Source organism: Musca domestica, unplaced genomic scaffold (genome assembly GCF_030504385.1).
Source record: "Musca domestica strain aabys unplaced genomic scaffold, Musca_domestica.polishedcontigs.V.1.1 16, whole genome shotgun sequence".
Lineage (NCBI taxonomy): Eukaryota > Metazoa > Arthropoda > Insecta > Diptera > Muscidae > Musca > Musca domestica.
The window spans coordinates 546955-567504 of NW_026712219.1; the positions used below are offsets into that span (position 1 = coordinate 546955).

Consider the following 20550-nt stretch of genomic DNA (forward strand, 5'->3'; position numbering starts at 1 on the left):
CTATAAACATGATTTTTTGAGGTATATTTTCTGGGGGTCCTTCAGAGCCACTAACGCGAATTTTAAGGTGTAATTGTTTAATTTGACAGCTATAATGTAGATTTAAGAAAATATTTTCTAAGGGACCTTGGGAGTTATAAAAATGTATTATTTTCTAAGGGTCCTGTTCTGAGGGGCCTTGTCAGCGTGGATTTTAAGGACAATTTTTGGGTGGACCTAGACCGTGTTTTTTAAGGCTTATTTTCTGAGGGGGCTTTGGCTTTGATAGCTGTAAACGTGATGTTCAAGGTGTAAAAACATGGATTTTAATATAATTTCAGAGGAACGTGAAACATAAAACATGCATTTTTAAAAATATTTTCCAAGGGATCCTGACGCCCGTATTCGTGTTTTTTATGGAACATTATTCTGGGGGACCCTAGGAGCTAATAGGGCGCTAAACCTAAATTATGTGGGTATATTTTTCTATAGCCTCATTCGGGGACTTTTTACAGTTATATGTGTAACATGATTGTCAAGAGTTATGTATTTGTCAGCCGAAATCGACTATAGTTTCGCAAAAAAATATTCATTGGGGTTCCACTGTTTGATAAAGCGTTTAATAACTATTTTCGATGTGTAGATGCATTCATAGATCTTTGAGTATATGAATAGGACCTCTTTAGGAACTTGAAAAAAAAAATCCGTCGAAATAGGTAACGGAAATTTGAAACAATTCTGGTAAATAACGTCGCTAAAATCGTCAAAATACCGAATACCGGGAGGTAACTTTATATGGGGGCTATACGAAGACGTGAACCTACATAAGTAATTTTTTGTCATAGGATGTAACACTCATTGCAAACGTCAAATACGAAATTTGAAACAATTCTGGCAAATAATGTCGCTAATATCGTCAAATACCGAATACCGGGAGGTACCTTTATATGGAGGCTGTACGAAGACCTGGACCTACATAAGTAATTTTTTATCATAGGATGTAGAACTCATTGCGAACGTAAAATACGAAATTTGAAACAATTCCGGTAAATAATATCGCTAAAATCGTCAAAATACCGGGTACCGGGAAGTACATTTATATTGGGGCTACAGGAAGACGCGGACCTGCATAACTAATGTTTTCTCATAGATTGTAGTATCCATTGAGATCTTCCAATGTGAAATTTGAAACGAATCCGGCGAATAATGCCGCTAAAATCATCAGAAACCCAAATTTCGGGAGGTACCGTCAAATGGGGGCTTTACGAAAACGTGGAAAGACATGACACATTTACGAACTTAACCTGCTACATTTATTGGTTTGAAAATAGCGTGATTAAAACAGACAGACCGACAGCCCGGCATCGCTAAATCCAGAATATATGCACTTTGCGGGGCCTGAAATAAGTATTTTAAGGAGTTACGTAGGAAAGACCCTCCATAGAATGGTGGATACTGATGGTAGTCCTTTCAAAGGCCTTCTACAGGACTCGGTATATGTGAAAGTAATTTCAAACATTTTAGGCCTTGGGTTTGTATCAAATCAAAATCCACAATTTTCCAGTTCTTCACCAGAAATCTCTGTTTGGAACACTGTGCGGTGCTATTTTTTTCCCCGCCACATTATCAACACCACGCTATTTAACCTAACAAAACTGGCAATAATGTCTATTGAGAGTTTGTGTACTGAGAATTCTGCTGTTGGCAGCCCACCTCCTCCAGCCGCATATCATACTCATGGACGTTGTAACTAGACTGAACCTTGTAACCCAACCAACTAGTCAGGCAGCCAGCCAACCAGCCAGTCATTCAGCCATCAGCTGATTGTAAATCATTTAATGGCCTAGCATGGTATGGCACGGCATCTAAAATACTGGTGGTGCAATCAAGTGACAACGAATTGGTGACTGAGTGAGTATAACAACTGCTGGTAGAGCCCTAAAGTAATGGTGGGGGGGAAGGGGGGAGGGATACGAAATGAAAACAAATCTCATGCTAAATCTTTAATGGCCAGTCAGTCAGCCAACCAACCAGCCACAAAAAAGAAATAAGAATAACTGAGACTTTTATAGGTATTGCGTGTGGCCCGAATCATTTTGGATTTTAGATCAGATCGGTTTTTTTTTTGGTAGTAGAATGTTTGGTTGTTGCACGGTATATGGCGTTTAGCACACATGCGACTAGTTGCGAAGCCAAAAACAAAAATTCCTTTGCTCTAAGGCCACTAAATGAGAAGGAAGTGGTAAGAGGGGGATTAGAAGACATGTAAATCCCAGGAAATTTGTAAACAATGCGGTTGCGTTGCAACGAGAGGGGAATAGAATTGCAAAAGCGAGATTGCATAAATTCCAATATCAATATCAATTGCAAGTAGGGAATAGGAAAGATTATTTTTGATTTGCTGGCAAGTTGGCTGATTTGTCTGATGCTATTTGCTGCTGGCAAATACCAGGGCACACCTCAGAAGCAATGAAGCAGAGGAGTATGAAAAACGAAGTCATTGTCACTTTAGTGCTAATCGAACGTTAATTGCGAATGCCAGGTCAGTGTCTATATGGGATATTTCGAAAATATTTGAAACTATTTTTATAACCTCAGCAATATGGCAAAAGAGAGGGGAAATATATCATTTGATGCTGCCAAAATGTACCTTTGGATGAAATCAGTTTCAGAATATTTGGAGTCGATCTGGCAATGTCCGTCCGTCCGTCCGTCGGGCTGGTGCACACGATAATTCTCGAAGGGAGTATCCGATTTCGTTCAAACTTGGTGGAACGTAATGTTATAACCAAACTTAGATCGAGTTCGGAGATGGGCAATATTGGTCCACTCCCATACAAAAAGTCATCGTCACTTCGAAAAACAAGTTTAAACGTATCAGTCGGTTTTGCCAAGAGGTGTACTCAATGTTCCACTATTTCAATATATTTTGACTTCTGTTATGATTATTCCAATTGTTAATCCTCTATGGAGTAGGTTCCGAAAGAATGGGCCAATATTGTCCATTGGGCCAATATAGTCGGACCTAAAAAACATAATATAAATATTGTGACGTGCCAGGTTTGGAAAATATCGACTGCTTTCTTCACTTTATATGATAACTTTCTGAAAAATTTTAAATGTTCGTAAGGTACCACATATATTCGAACGAAGTATTCCATTTTCATACTTCATCTAATACAAATAAAAACAAAGTTACAAGAAAATCGGATATTTTTGTCCAATTTTATGCGGAATCATAAATTCAATATTTATCTCAGGTTTATAACAGATCTTGTGTTGCTAAAAATATTGAGATGATCCAAGTTTGAATGGAATCGGGTGGTAATGTCGCGTTTTACGAGCTTCATGGTTATTCAAAATTTTGACCCTTTCTGGGGGAGGTACCAGAAAGACTGAACCGATATATTCCATTGTCTTAACAGATCTCGTGTTAGTAGAAATAGTGGGATGTGTGAAATTTGCAGAGAACCAGATGCTTATTTCCGATTTTATGATCGCTTGGGTTATTCGAATCTTTGGCCCTTCGTAGGGGAGGTATCAGAACGAATGGTCCGATCTCTACCATCTTTATAACCCATCTTGTTTTGATAAAAATAATAAGATGTGCTAAGTCTGAAGGGAATCGGATGGTGCTTCATGGTTATTCGAAATTTTAACCTTTGTGGGGATGGTACCAGAAGAAATTTTCCGATATATCCCATCTTCACAGCAGGTCTTATGTTAGTAGAAATAATGGGATGTGTGGAATGTGCAAAGAACCGGATGCTTATTTCGGATATTATTAATGTTATTCTAAATATTGTGATGTGTGAATTTTAAATACATTCGGACTCTTACGTCGTATTTTATAAGAGGTCAAATATTGTTCCTTTTTCGCACCTGACCTAGCAATGATGCAAGTATTAGGATTTGCAAAGTTCCAGTAAAATCGAATTATACTTTCTCTTACTGTGCAGTCAAATGTTTTCTTTGAGAATTGTGGCCTTTTTGTGTGGGAGGTACCAGTCTCCGAACACGACCTAAGTTTGATAATAATATTACGATGTACCAAGTTTGGACCAAATCGGGAATTCGCTTCGAGAGTTATCGTGCGCACCAGCCAGCCAGACGGACGAACCAGCATCACTAGATCAACCCCAAATGTCCTGAAACGGATTTGGTCCAAAGAGACCTAGGGTGTATAACAGACGGACGAACCAGCATCACTAGATCAACCCCAAATGTCCTGAAACGGATTTGGTCCAAAGAGACATAGTGTGTATAACAATTATTTCGATGAGGCACATTTTGGCCGTATCCAATGATACATGTAGCCGTATGGCTGGGGGTATAAAAATCCACTATTGTGGCTGGTCCTTAAAATATATCTCAAAGTATTTGTTACGTCTTAAAAATACAGTCTTTAAAATAACTTGCTTTCCTTTGCCTTCTGAGCGAAACGCTTTCGGATTTTTATACATATTTCATCATTTTGGCAAGTTTCAAATCAAAGCTTCTTTCCTCGTGTTCTCTGAATATATCTACACTAAACAACACTGCCGGTATTTACACACAAAAACAACAACAACAAAAGTAGCAACAACATATAGAGACTTGCGTATTAGTTGGTTGATGTTTATTTTAAGGGTTTGTTGTCACAAGAACGGGATGGGGATAGGACTGGGATTTCATCCCCTTTGATTGTATGGTTGGGTGCGTGTCTGCAAGTGTGTTTGAGGGGTGGTATTCAAGACACAGGAGACATGTAGTAAACAATAAAAATTCACTTTAATTCCCCTTAAAGTTTTGTTGTTGTTGTTTTTTTTTTTTTGCTAAAACACCAAAGCAGATTTACGGCGATAACTTCAAACGAAAATTTGGTACTTTCAAATGAAAAGGTAACAACCTTGTTGCCAATTGACCAACAATAAATAGCTAATTATGATTTAGCAACAATTGTGTATTTAGTTGACATGGCCATGTGACCAGGAATTATGAGTCAAGCAATGAAATGAATTTTCTAATATTTGTAGGAATATTTTTGGCGAATTCGTGCAACCATTTTTAGGGCTTATCTTTGTGCTATTTGTTTATCTTAAGAACAAAAGAATGCAAAAATTCTCGGTATGATTAGATTAGAAAAATGTTAGACTGATTTGTTAGTTAGTATTTATGTGAATTACAACAAAACAAAAAAGTCTTACTTTTTTAACCTTCAAAAAATCATGAATGAATTTCCTTAGAATTCTGGAATTTTAGTCACGGTTATATGAAATTTATTTTTATCCGGTTTTTATAGGTCATATGTATAGATCGAATTCGTATCTAGGTGTAAAGGTACTTGGGCTTTGGGTTCATATACAAGACATAGGGTAAGTGTACCAGTAGTCGGCACTTTTAGGATTTTCGCGTTTTTAATCGCTCACCATTCTGAGTGGAACATTTCAATTATTACAAAGTTAATTTATTCAGATTCGAAATTTTGTATAGTTTTTGCAATAATAAAAAAAGAATTAATTTTTTTTAAGAATAATTAATAATAATAATAAATTAATTCTTTAAAATATGATATTGATTCGACGTCTTTATTGTACTTTTCTTAAGAATATGAATTGTTGAGGACCTTCACAGACAAAAATTTAATTTTTATTAGAATAATTCATCTCTTGTTAGCAAAGTTGTGCACAAAGATAGCTGACAATATATTTGAAGTAAACAAAAAAAGTTTAGTTATAATAGCTTCATTTATTTGGGCTTAAAAATAAAAAGTGCCGACTACTGGGACATGCCGAATTTAGGCACACTTACCCTATACACAAATAATTCATAAAATATGAAAGGTAGGAGGAAATGGTGAGCAGATAATTGGTGTCCAGTTATTTTCAGGAACTTAGCCGTAATAAATTTACATTTGGACATAACAAGGAACTTTTTATATAAATATGTTTTGATTTTTTGGAAGGTCCGAACATACCTTTACATAAGAATATGATAAAAGCTATATAAAGCTATATTAAAGCCATTTAAAAGCTATATAATTTTTACCATGAAAAATCATTCCAATCAGGAGATCTAGATCTAGATTAGAAAAATCTTTTCCGATTGTTACCTGATCTAATTCTAAAGATTAAAGAAGAAGAGATATTTTTTATACCCTCAACCATATGGCGTGCCTCATCAAAATAACGGTTTTGACCCAAGGTCTCTTTGGACCGAATCCGTTTCAGGACATTTGGAGTCGATATAGCAATGTCCGTCTGTGCGCCCGACCGTCCGTCTGACTGTTTGCTGGCTGGTGTGCACGAAAAGTTTCGAAGGGAGTATCCGATTTGGTCCAAACTGGGTAAATCGTAATATCCCATTTGGTCCATTTGGTATCCGATTTGGTCCAAACTGGGTAAATCGTAATATTATTATCAAACTTAGGTCGAGTTCGGATATGGGCAATATTGGTACACTCATTCTCGTACCTCCCCCACAAAAGTTCGAAAATTTTACAAAAAATACTTTATGGTACAGAAAGAAAAAGGATATTCCGATTTGGAAATCCTAATATTGAAATCAGTGCTAGGTCAATTGTGAAAATGGACAATATCGGTCCATTTCTCAAGTACCACCCCCATAAAGGGTCAAAATATTGAATCATTATAACTCTTAAAACTTATGGTATGGCACTGACTTCAAATGGCACAAATCACAATATTTTTAGAAACGCAAGGTCTGGTGTAAAGATGGAAATAATCGGTCCACTCCTTCTGGTACCTGCCTCTCAAAGGGTCAAGATTTTTAATATCTATGAAACTCAAAACTCCGTTTCCAGGAAAGGTAATCAAACATATAGCACCAATTGTGTAAAAGTCCCAACGTCTGGTATTATTTGGGATAAATTTTGATATTCCCCTGAATTGATTCTAGTTGTTATTGGGTTTTCAAAACATTTGAGTTGAAATGATATTAGAAATACCGGACTAAAAATTGCTGGATCCAGAAAAATGTTTACACCTAGTTCCTTTTTGGAGAATTTTACAGTGTTAGATATAATTTGGCATCATTTTTCTATCTTTATTTTATATATATGTCTCATTTTTAAAACAATGTGGTGTTGGGTGTGGTTAGTTTAACAAAAAAAAAAAAAAAAAAAAAAAAAAAAAAATATATATATATATATATATATATATATATACTAGCTGGCCCGGTCCGCGTTGCCGGCCCCTACTTTTAATTTTTAATGCATATTTTTTAAAGTATTATAGAATACTGATCTGAATGATTTCAAAATAGTCAAAGATAATTGGTCTTTTACACCCATCAACGTAAGATAGGAATTAATTTATTTTTGTCATTTAAATTGTGTGTTGGAAAACCCATAAAGTCTATATTTTTCTTCATAGTATAATTCAATAACGATCCAAAAAATAATATTCGTGATTTTTTCATGTTTCTGCCACAATTTGATATTTCGGAGTTCAAAGCATGTAGACGTACATCCCACATCTATGTTCCCAGCCAATATTCTCTTGAGAGTTAAAAATTCAATAGTATACCAATTTTTTTTTTCTGACCAAACATTGGTTAGGAAAGTGTATTTGCGGGTACACTAATGTGGGAACTATACTCAAAAAAATGCCTATGTGGACAATTATCTGTAAGACGATTCTCTATCCCAGAGTAGCCTAAATACAATTTTTTAGCCAAATCAATTGATGAATGTGATCAAGACCAAGATGGAATCTACTCCAAAAGTCAAAATTTTATGAGAAGAGGTTTTTTACACCCGTAGAAACAAAGATGCCAAAAAAAGGCCTGAAAAATGAAAGAAAAATGTCGAAAACCCCGAATATAGCTTAAATTATATAATGGTTATACCAAAACGTGATCATTTTTTGCGAGGATGGTTTCTTCTCAAATTACCAACTTTTGCTAAAATGCGTATGAGTAAAATATGGTTAAAATGTAAACTATTCTTGAAAAAGGAGTGTACCCTTATCCGGGGGTCATATATCGTGACCTGCAAAAGCGATTTAAGATATCTTGAAAAAATTTTTTTTTCCTAAATGTCCAATTCGCTCTACCATTTTGCACCCTTTATATTCAGTATTTCACTGATTGCAATTCCAATGAATTGCATTTTGAGTTCTCATTGGGTGGATTATTGTAATATGAAAGAAATAGGTCCACATATAAGGGTTATACCAAAGCATGGTCCTATTCTTAAAATTATTTGAAAAAATGTGTTGTTCTTCTTAAAATCTCAAATTACCAACATTTGATATACATCTGATATATATTTTGAACAACTGATTTTTCATGAAACCCCTAGGAAAAATTTAAAACTCTATGGTAACTTTTGCGAAGTATAGAGCAAAATATTTGAGGCCCTTTGTGTTTGGTTAAACTATATAAAATGGACCCTAAAAACGTTTGATCCCCCCCTTTTTGGCATTGTTATGTACCAACCAAACTGACTACTGATGATAGCGCATAGTCACCGTATAACGTTTCATGGGAGTTAAGGTTACTTTTAAGGTTTCGGAAGAATTTTCCGAGGAAATGTATCCTTTTCTTTCCAAATTTTCAATTTGCTCCACTATTTTATATAGTTCGCATATAACAGTGCTCTTCATATTCGGTATTTCGCTGGTTGCAGTCCCAATGAGTTTTGCATTTTAAGTTCTCATTGGATGGATTATTTCCATATCTAGTCAATTTCCATTGATTTTTTTTTCGATTTTTCCCGATTTGAGAATTTTTGCCATGAGATCTCTTTTATCGTGTTTTTTAGCGATTTTGAAAAAGTAATCATCTTTTAACATTGGTCTAACCGCGTTAAGTTATTTCGATATCATTTGACTGACTTCCATGCAACCCGCCATCAATTTCAGTTCTCAAGAAATCAAGTCAATTAAATAAATTGGTATTAATATTCGAATTAAAAAAAAAATATAAAAAAACACTACAAATGTACATTAGAAAAAAGTAAGTCAAAATGGAAAAAAATCATGCAAAATAAAACATTACTATTGTACATTTCAAAAGTCACAATGAAAATGTTAATATATCACATTTTTACGCGATTTTTTTAATATTATCCTTTTCGGAAAAGAGACAATTCCGAATTTGTATGAATCGTTAAAATCGGATCAGCGGATCTTGAGTTATAAGCGTAGTAACTAACACAACTTACATTTATATATATATATATATATATATATATATATATATATATATATATATATATATATATATATATATGTCTCTTTTCCGAAAAGGATAATATTAAAAAAAATCGCGTAAAAATGTGATATATTAACATTTTCATTGTGACTTTTGAAATGTACAATAGTAATGTTTTATTTTGCATGATTTTTTTCCATTTTGACTTACTTTTTTCTAATGTACATTTGTAGTGTTTTTTTATATTTTTTTTTTAATTCGAATATTAATACCAATTTAGTTAATTGACTTGATTTCTTGAGAACTGAAATTGATGGCGGGTTACATGGAAGTGTAGTAGCGAATTATGTGGTGGCGAAACGGAATAGATGATATCGAAATAATTTAACGCAATTTATGATCGGATAGAACTAACAACCTGAAATTTGGTATAAGAAAAGGGTTTTTAGAAATTCGAACTTCAAGGATACCAAAAGTTCTAATTTGATACTAAACTTCTAAAATGCTACAATTTATGATCGGAAAGAGCTAACAACCTGAAATTTGGTATAAGAACCAAGGTTGAAAAATAAATTGGTAAATAAATGAAAAATAAATAGGTTGGGTTTGGAAATCTGTACTATAATTATACGAAAAGTGCTGAATGATACTAAATTTGAAACAGTTTGGTTTAGCGTAAATGGATGAAGCTGAAATCTTGTATTGGGGTCCCTTCTGGTAGTAGGTTTGCAATAATTATTAATCACATGTGCACGAAAAGTACCAAATAGTATTGTATTTGGTACAATTTGGTATTGGTAGAACAGATAATACTTGAAATCTGAACCCATTAAAAAGGTCGCTTTTCATGTGTAGCGTGGACATGCGGAGTTGGTTTCGAAAACGTGTACTATAATTGTACAAAAAGTACTTAGTGGTACTGTATTTAGTACAACTTGGTATTTGATGAACAGATAGTGCTTGAAATCTGAAATTGACTGGTCATATTAAAGACGTGAATAATACTAAATTGAATATTGAGTGAAGGGATAGAAATAAAATATGGTATTTGGGAGTTTGTGGTGGTGCGGAAATGCGTCCTATATTTGTACGAAAAGTACTAAATTGTACTAAAATTTGGTTTGGTTGAAGGGATAAAGATAAAACCGTGAAATTTTATTTTGGTGTCTAAGACTGAGATATGGAACGGTTTTCTAATGACTTATAAAATTATACGATAGTACTAAATAGTACTAAATTGGGTATTACTTGAAGGGATAGAGCTGGAATTCCGAAATTTAATATTGAGGTCTCTGCTGGTATCTGGAATTGAGATGTGGTGGTGGTTTTGGAAATGTGTAATAAAATTATACTAAAAATACTTAATAGTACTATTTAGTACTAAAGTTGGTATTGGGTGAAGTAATAAGGTTAGAATCCTGAAAATTGATGTGTATGTTACTGTTGGTGTCTGTGGTTAAGAGGAGATGGTTTTGGATACACATGCTATAATTTTAATAAATGGTACGAAAATCGGTAATATGGGAAATAAAAGCGCTGAAATCCTGACATTTGATATTTAGGTCACTGTTGGTATCTGAGGTTGAAAAAAAATGCTATTAAATTTTATATCAGGCGAATATATAGAAATCTGATATTGTGATCACTGTTGATTTTTTATAGTTTACATGTGAAGACGAAATGGTAAGAAAATATGACTATTCTTTTCTATTCTTTTCTATTCTTTCATAATTGTTGTGATTATTCAAAATGTTGACCAGAAAATGTCCCATTTTCTCACACGACCTAGCGCTGATAAAAGATATTACAATTTCTTCTTTGTTCTACAAACTTAATTATTTTCTGTGAATATATTCACCTTTTGTGGGCCAGGGGGAATTATACGATGCTGCCCATCTCCAAACTCTGAATAATCCCTCCAAGAGATATCGTAACCAAAAGCCTGCCAGACAGACTGACGTAGGTATATACATCCTGAAACGGATTTTCGTTCAAAGGACGTTTTGGCCATATCAAATGATATATATCCTCAGTAGCTACATGACTTAGGGCATAAAAAGGACATGTTTTTAGTACGTTACTTCGAAATTTAAATATTGGGAAATTTATATTCATTTAAGTTTATATTTTATAATATAAAAATATATATCACTTTGTTAAAAAACATAAATCCATTATTAATTATTCCGACTCATATTGAATTCATTGCAATGAAATTCTATTTTTCAAAAAAAAATCATGTGATTGTTTTCATGTGATGTATATTATTAATTAATCTAAATAAAATAAGTTAACCGCAGGCAATGATTAGTAGCCACATTCAAATGCATAAATAATTTGTTTTCTAACCGCATTTTGGCTACTAATTTCAATAGCATGTTCAATGATTTTTTTTTTTAATTTTTTTTTTTTTGGTTCGCAAATATTCTATAGAAATTTAATTTTTTTGTATTATATATTGAAAATGTGCATGCTTTCTTTTATTATTTAAATAGAGTTTAATATATTTTGCACAAAAAATGCAATATATTTGAATACAGAAGAAATACTATTGGAATACTCTCTCGCCTTTTGCAGATTCATTGTATGCTTTTAAATGTTGAAGACAAGAATATGTTAGTATAAGCTCAAGAACCAAACCATTAATAGCATAGCATACTTCCAGCGGCAAGTTAACTTTGGTGTGACCGCGTTAAATTATTTCGATATCATCTATTCCGTTTCGCCACCACATAATTCGCTACTACACTTCCATGTAACCCGCCATCAATTTCAGTTCTCAAGAAATCAAGTCAATTAAATAAATTGGTATTAATATTCGAATTAAAAAAAAAATATAAAAAAACACTACAAATGTACATTAGAAAAAAGTAAGTCAAAATGGAAAAAAATCATGCAAAATAAAACATTACTATTGTACATTTCAAAAGTCACAATGAAAATGTTAATATATCACATTTTTACGCGATTTTTTTTAATATTATCCTTTTCGGAAAAGAGACAATTCCGAATTTGTATGAATCGTTAAAATCGGATCAGCGGATCTTGAGTTATAAGCGTAGTAACTAACACAACTTACATTTATATATATATATATATATATATATATATATATATATATATATATATATATATATATATATATATATATATATATATATATATATATATATATATATATATATATATATATATATATATATATATATATATATATATATATATATATATATATATATATATATATATAAATGTAAGTTGTGTTAGTTACTACGCTTATAACTCAAGATCCGCTGATCCGATTTTAACGATTCATACAAATTCGGAATTGTCTCTTTTCCGAAAAGGATAATATTAAAAAAAATCGCGTAAAAATGTGATATATTAACATTTTCATTGTGACTTTTGAAATGTACAATAGTAATGTTTTATTTTGCATGATTTTTTTCCATTTTGACTTACTTTTTTCTAATGTACATTTGTAGTGTTTTTTTATATTTTTTTTTTAATTCGAATATTAATACCAATTTATTTAATTGACTTGATTTCTTGAGAACTGAAATTGATGGCGGGTTACATGGAAGTGTAGTAGCGAATTATGTGGTGGCGAAACGGAATAGATGATATCGAAATAATTTAACGCGGTCACACCAAAGTTAACTTGCCGCTGGAAGTATGCTATGCTATTAATGGTTTGGTTCTTGAGCTTATACTAACATATTCTTGTCTTCAACATTTAAAAGCATACAATGAATCTGCAAAAGGCGAGAGAGTATTCCAATAGTATTTCTTCTGTATTCAAATATATTGCATTTTTTGTGCAAAATATATTAAACTCTATTTAAATAATAAAAGAAAGCATGCACATTTTCAATATATAATACAAAAAAATTAAATTTCTATAGAATATTTGCGAACCAAAAAAAAAAAAATTAAAAAAAAAAAATCATTGAACATGCTATTGTAATTAGTAGCCAAAATGCGGTTAGAAAACAAATTATTTATGCATTTGAATGTGGCTACTAATCATTGCCTGCGGTTAACTTATTTTATTTAGATTAATTAATAATATACATCACATGAAAACAATCACATGATTTTTTTTTTGAAAAATAGAATTTCATTGCAATGAATTCAATATGAGTCGGAATAATTAATAATGGATTTATGTTTTTTAACAAAGTGATATATATTTTTATATTATAAAATATAAACTTAAATGAATATAAATTTCCCAATATTTAAATTTCGAAGTAACGTACTAAAAACATGTCCTTTTTATGCCCTAAGTCATGTAGCTACTGAGGATATATATCATTTGATATGGCCAAAACGTCCTTTGAACGAAATCCGTTTCAGGATGTATATACCTACGTCAGTCTGTCTGGCAGGCTTTTGGTTACGATATCTCTTGGAGGGATTATTCAGAGTTTGGAGATGGGCAGCATCGTATAATTCCCCCTGGCCCACAAAAGGTGAATATATTCACAGAAAATAATTAAGTTTGTAGAACAAAGAAGAAATTGTAATATCTTTTATCAGCGCTAGGTCGTGTGAGAAAATGGGACATTTTCTGGTCAACATTTTGAATAATCACAACAATTATGAAAGAATAGAAAAGAATAGAAAAGAATAGTCATATTTTCTTACCATTTCGTCTTCACATGTAAACTATAAAAAATCAACAGTGATCACAATATCAGATTTCTATATATTCGCCTGATATAAAATTTAATAGCATTTTTTTTCAACCTCAGATACCAACAGTGACCTAAATATCAAATGTCAGGATTTCAGCGCTTTTATTTCCCATATTACCGATTTTCGTACCATTTATTAAAATTATAGCATGTGTATCCAAAACCATCTCCTCTTAACCACAGACACCAACAGTAACATACACATCAATTTTCAGGATTCTAACCTTATTACTTCACCCAATACCAACTTTAGTACTAAATAGTACTATTAAGTATTTTTAGTATAATTTTATTACACATTTCCAAAACCACCACCACATCTCAATTCCAGATACCAGCAGAGACCTCAATATTAAATTTCGGAATTCCAGCTCTATCCCTTCAAGCAATACCCAATTTAGTACTATTTAGTACTATCGTATAATTTTATAAGTCATTAGAAAACCGTTCCATATCTCAGTCTTAGACACCAAAATAAAATTTCACGGTTTTATCTTTATCCCTTCAACCAAACCAAATTTTAGTACAATTTAGTACTTTTCGTACAAATATAGGACGCATTTCCACACCACCACAAACTCCCAAATACCATATTTTATTTCTATCCCTTCACTCAATATTCAATTTAGTATTATTCACGTCTTTAATATGACCAGTCAATTTCAGATTTCAAGCACTATCTGTTCATCAAATACCAAGTTGTACTAAATACAGTACCACTAAGTACTTTTTGTACAATTATAGTACACGTTTTCGAAACCAACTCCGCATGTCCACGCTACACATGAAAAGCGACCTTAGTAATGGGTTCAGATTTCAAGTATTATCTGTTCTACCAATACCAAATTGTACCAAATACAATACTATTTGGTACTTTTCGTGCACATGTGATTAATAATTATTGCAAACCTACTACCAGAAGGGACCCCAATACAAGATTTCAGCTTCATCCATTTACGCTAAACCAAACTGTTTCAAATTTAGTATCATTCAGCACTTTTCGTATAATTATAGTACAGATTTCCAAACCCAACCTATTTATTTTTCATTTATTTACCAATTTATTTTTCAACCTTGGTTCTTATACCAAATTTCAGGTTGTTAGCTCTTTCCGATCATAAATTGTAGCATTTTAGAAGTTTAGTATCAAATTAGAACTTTTGGTATCCTTGAAGTTCGAATTTCTAAAAACCCTTTTCTTATACCAAATTTCAGGTTGTTAGTTCTATCCGATCATAAATTGTAGCATTTTAGAAGTTTAGTACAATATTGGAACTTTTGATATACTTGAAGTTCGAATTTCTAAAAACCCTTTGGTAAATCTATTCTGTACTCCATCAGTAACTCTTATCCCAAATTTAAGAAATCCAAATCACTTCGTTTATCCAAAACGAAGTATTTAGTACTTCTCGTATCATTTTAGTACGAATTTCCGAAAATCCAGGTTTCCAGGGCTGGTCCATGTGCAAAATTTCAAGATTCTAGCTTCAGTCGTTTCGTTCGGTCGTTGATTTTCGGTTAGTTTTTTCCTTACTCTTTCATATATATATATATATAGATTTGGAGCTAATGGGGAACCCCATCTGGTTTTATACAGGGTGAGATAAAACAAAATGCATCCAATATCAGACTGCTGTAATTTCAAGTGGCAGGTCCTTATTTTGTTTACAAGCATACAAAATCATTTTGGTGAGCATTTTGGAATTCAAGCGTGATAGCGTGATTTCTTTATATTTGGCTGGAAAACCACAAGTGGCTATCGTTAGAGCACTCCAGCATTTAAATCTGAATAAATCTGTTGTATCTCGTACATCGCTCGTTGCTGTGATACTGGTAGCGTAGCCCGTCGTCAAGGAAGTTGACGGAAGAAAACAGCAACATCAGCAAAAATGGTTCGAAAAGTAAAGAAGCGACTTGATCGAAACCGTGTGGCAGTGACCGAACACAAAATAATCGTGTTTACTTGCCAAAGAGGTCAGCTGAAAATGTGCACCTTCAGTTGGCTATCAGAACTCAAGCGCTGGCCATGATGATGGTGTGGGCCACAACAGCCGATGTCGTTCTCCGTTCATATTAATCGACTGTGGCATTAGAATAAACACCGAATATTATCGTGAAAATATTCTAAAGGGTGTATTAAAGCCTTGGGCACACAAACATTTTGGCCGCAGACCTTGGACATTCCAACAGGACTCAGCACGCGCCACGCGAGAGTGGTAACAAAATTTCGCTTCATTTCCAATCCATTTTACTATTGTGTCTGGAGTACTTTGTCACTAAAAAATACCAAATCATCACCTCAAGCAAGCTCTTCGCCGGGATTTGGCCAAAATACCGCAGAACAACATTCGGGCAGCATGTGACGGTTTCATTGGCCGTTTGAAGTCCATAATACGTTCCAATTCGAACAAACTAAAATTTGATGCTATTTTCGATTTTTGTTGATTTTATTCAATTAAAATAAAAAAATGTAAAAATTATGGTGTTTGACTTTATTGCAGTTTTTTTATCTCGCCCTGTATATTTGGTTCCAAATTTGGATATATTTTTAACTAGCTGGCCCGGTCCGCATTGCCGGCCCGTAGTTTTTGTCTATTATGCATATTTGTCAAAGCATAATTATTCACAGATATGACTGATATAAGTGTTCCCGTACTGGTCGATTAAAAGTGTTTTAAAATAGCTGTACCCATATTTAAGCCGTGGGCTTCAAAGGTGTGGATGTGCTATACAAATCTATTAAAAAGTATATATCAATCTTATCCCCATGTAAGGGATCAAATTAATTTTTAGTATTGTAAAAATCGTAGCAAAATCTTTCAGTGAAATGAGCAGTAATTTGGAATTTGCTGTATTTTGTACACCTCATAATTGAGCGCTGAATGAATTAAGAATCGCCAATGTTAATTACTTTTTTAAGCCATTAGCAACTCAGATTTTCCATTAGCGTTCTTATAAGTCCCCCTAAGGGGGGTACTATTATATGGAAACAATTCTAAAATTTGTAGATATGTTCATATTTTTGTGTAAGTTTTCACCCCCCAAATACACATTTTTAGCCAAATCCTTTGAAATATGGTAAAATCAGGAGATACTTTTATATGGGCACTACTCCGAGACATCGACCTACATTGAAAACATTCTTCTAGCCCTTATAATCCAATATGACAAATAGAGACCAAATCAAAAATTTAACAGAACAACTTAGCATGTCAAACTGAAAAACATTTCGCATGATTTAAATGAGTAAAAATAGTTTTATCCACCATATTATCATATAGATGTATTTCCCAAATCTACGTTTCCAACCAATATTCTCTTGAGAGTTACAAATTCAATAGAATACAAAATTTTCTTTTCTGACCACACATTATATGTGAAAGTGGACTTAGGAAAATACTCCAATGTGGGGACTTTACTTAAATAAATTCCTATGTGGCAATTATCTGTATGATGGTTCCCTAACCCCTTAGAGACAAAGATGCCAAATAAGGGCCAAAATATGAAAAAAGTGGCCAAGACCCCAAAAATAGCTTAAATCGATATCATGACCTGCAAAAGTGATTTAAGGTATCTTGAATGTTTGGGAAGAATTCCTGGAAGGATAGAAATCCTTTTCTTACTAAAAGTCCCATTCGCTCTATTATTTTGCACCCTTTAAATTTGGTATTTTACTGATTGTACTTCCAAAGAATTTTGCATTTTGAGCTCTCATTGGACGGATTATTGTCACATGAAAGAAGTAGTTCCACGCTTTGAAATGAGCTCCATTAGGCTTTTTCTGTCATTTTTGGTTGTTTAAATGTGTTCGCAAATACAAATTAAAAAAATGACAAAAGAAGAATAACAAATTGAAAAAATCTTCAACTTGTTCGCTGATTTACTACAGCAAATGTTTAAAGACCCTTACTATTATTTTAAAATTCGATTCCACTGAAAATCTTTTCGATTTTTCCCCGATTTGATAATTTTTGCAATGAGATCTCTTTTTCGTGATTTTTTAGCGAATTTGAAAAAGTAATTATCTTTTAATTAATAATTATCTTTCTTTTGGTGTGACCGCGTTAAATTATTTCGATATCATCTATTCCGTTTCGCCACCATATAATTCGGTATTACACTTCCATGTAACCCGCCATCAATTTCAGTTCTCAAGAAATCAAGTCAATTAAATAAACTGGTTTTAATATTCGAATTCAAAAATAAAATATAAAAAACACTACAAATGTACATTAGAAAAAAGCCAGTCAAAATAGAAAAAAATCATGCAAAATAAAACATTACTATTGTACATTTGAAAAGTCAAAATGAAAATGTTAATATATCACATTTTTACGCGATTTTTTTGGATATTATCCTTTTCGGAGAGGAGACAACTCCGAATTTGTATGGATCGTTAAAATCAGTCCAGCGGTTCTTAAGTTATAAGCGTAGTAACTAACACAACTTACATTTATATATATAGATAGATATATATATATATATATATATATATATATATATATATATATATATATATATATATATATATATATATATATATATATATATATATATATATATATATATATATATATATATATATCGCGTTCAAAATGCCAAAAAAAATGGGTCAAAAAATGGAACCGAACACCTATTAAACTCTACAACTGTTTAGAACTCAACAGCTGTTTATGATGCCATAGAGGAGAGGACCCATATCGTAGAAGAGGAGGTCTCCTCTGTTAAAATGCCTTTGTGTGGGTGAACACCAGGAGTGGACCCCTTAAGGCTTCATCTGTACCACCGAGGAGATTAAAATTTTAGGCGTCTAATAGAAAGAAGACCCCTTATAGCGCCTTCTGTGCCATAATAGAAAAGAGGTGAGGACTTTAGAATCTCTGTAATGACATCGACGTATGGGGGTTTAAAAATCTGATCAAAAAAAGGTGCAAGTTTGACGGAACTTGAAAAAATTAAAAAAAAAAAATCTGTAGAAAAATTCCTCAACTGAAACCCCTATATATGGGGGCTATACGAAGATGTGATCCTTCGTAAGAAATTTTTTTGCATTGCCTGAATTACCGATTCCGAACCCCAAAAAACAACATTTGAAACAATTCTGGTAATAATGCCTCTAAAATCATGAAAATACGGAATATCAGAAGGTATCGTCATATGGGGGCTATACGAAGTCGTTGGCCTGCATATACGACTTTTTTTGTTTGAAACAATTACCGTGAATAATGTCGCTAATATCATCAAAATACCGAATATTAGGAGGTACCGAACTTTAAATACAAATTTTGAAACAATTACGGTAAAAAGTATCTCTAAAATAATCAAATTACAGAATATAGTGAGGTATCATTATATACGAAGACTGGGTCCACGTCTTCATCAGATCTTCCAATTTGAAATTTGAACCTAGTTCGGCGAATAATGTCGCTAAAATAATCAAAATACCAATATCGAGAGGCATTGTATATGAAAACGTGGACCGACATGCCCATGATCTACCTATGGGCAAAATACACATGTGTGCAAAAGTGGGTAAAATTACTTCATCATTTTTGGATTAGTATTATCATAAGCATCCAAAATACTACCAATAAGGAATCGGCTAAATTATGCCTAAACCGAACTTTCGGGTAAAATATTTTCTATATTCAGGCTAAAAATGTACCGTCTGGAAGACGGAAAAGTTAAAAGCGTTCAATTTTTTGTGTAACCCGTGCAGTTGGGTAAAATTCATGCAGCCAAAAGAATACTTTTCGTAAATCACGATTAAACTATCTACTATTGGTAGAAAATTTCAGAAATGTTAGAGAGTTTTTACCAAAATAGACATAGTTTTTTAAAATAGTTTTTTTTTAGAAATTTACATTTTTAAAAACATTACCAAAATGTTACAACACAATTACCACAACTTTCACTTTCATTCAATTCTTTATTTTTTTTTTTTTTTTTTTTGCTAATTTTTTAATCTATAAAAAAATATTTATTAAATTTTCATATAATTTAGTATTTTTTATAATTCGTTTTCTTATAATATGAACTTCACATTTTATTTATATTTTTTAAATCCAATAAGAATTGGTCATAAAATCACAGCTGATTATTTTGAAATTTTTTATTGTTTTGCACCAATTTAAGAAAATATACAACAGTAGCATTATAATTTTTTAGATTTTAAATTGTTACTGTATTTTTTTTTTTTAATCACCTTTATTTACCACCACTATTATTACAAAATACCAAAAAATAATAATTTTTTTTCCTTACATTTTTGTTGATGTAAAATTTCGTTTGAATCTTGCACACACACACTCACACACGATTAACACTCACAATTTCTATGAAAATTCGAATTCCTTATTTTATTTTCGTACATAAATCTTTCGTTTTTTTGAAACTTTTTTGCTTTGGTTTTATCTATTTTTAATTGAAGTGTACATAGGTTGGCTTTGGTACACCAGCCAACTACAAACTTTCTTCAATTTTGTGTTTCTGTATTTTTTTCTTCTTCTCCTTTCTTTCCGATTCTGTTTGTGTTTCACCACTTCGAACGTTTGCCGTATTCCGTCCGCGTCCGTTGAAAACGCATCGTTTGCTCGCTGCCGGTTGAGTTACAACTATGGCACAACTTTTTTAGTTTTCTCGATTTTGGCCGTTCGTTTGCCGTTAGTGTGTGGTTGTTGTTGGCTGGTTGTTGTTGATGTTGTTGTGGTGGTGG

The 20550-nt window shown here is 32.5% G+C and overlaps 1 protein-coding gene across 6 annotated transcripts in view; it reads right to left on the reverse strand.

Moving 5' to 3' along the window:
• LOC101889778 (uncharacterized) overlaps positions 1 to 20550 on the reverse strand; it is a 322816-nt gene that overhangs the window by 71030 nt on the left and 231236 nt on the right. Inside the window, exon 1 of one of the 6 annotated variants that reach the window (XM_059119921.1) lies at positions 20166 to 20521. The exons of 2 other annotated variants lie outside the window; for them this stretch is intronic. The gene's annotated coding sequence lies outside the window, so the exon portion shown is untranslated. Of the gene's footprint in view, positions 1 to 20099; positions 20527 to 20550 lie in introns of those variants that run through there. 3 more of the 6 variants (XM_059119917.1, XM_059119924.1, XM_059119923.1) reach the window with 3 other exon arrangements.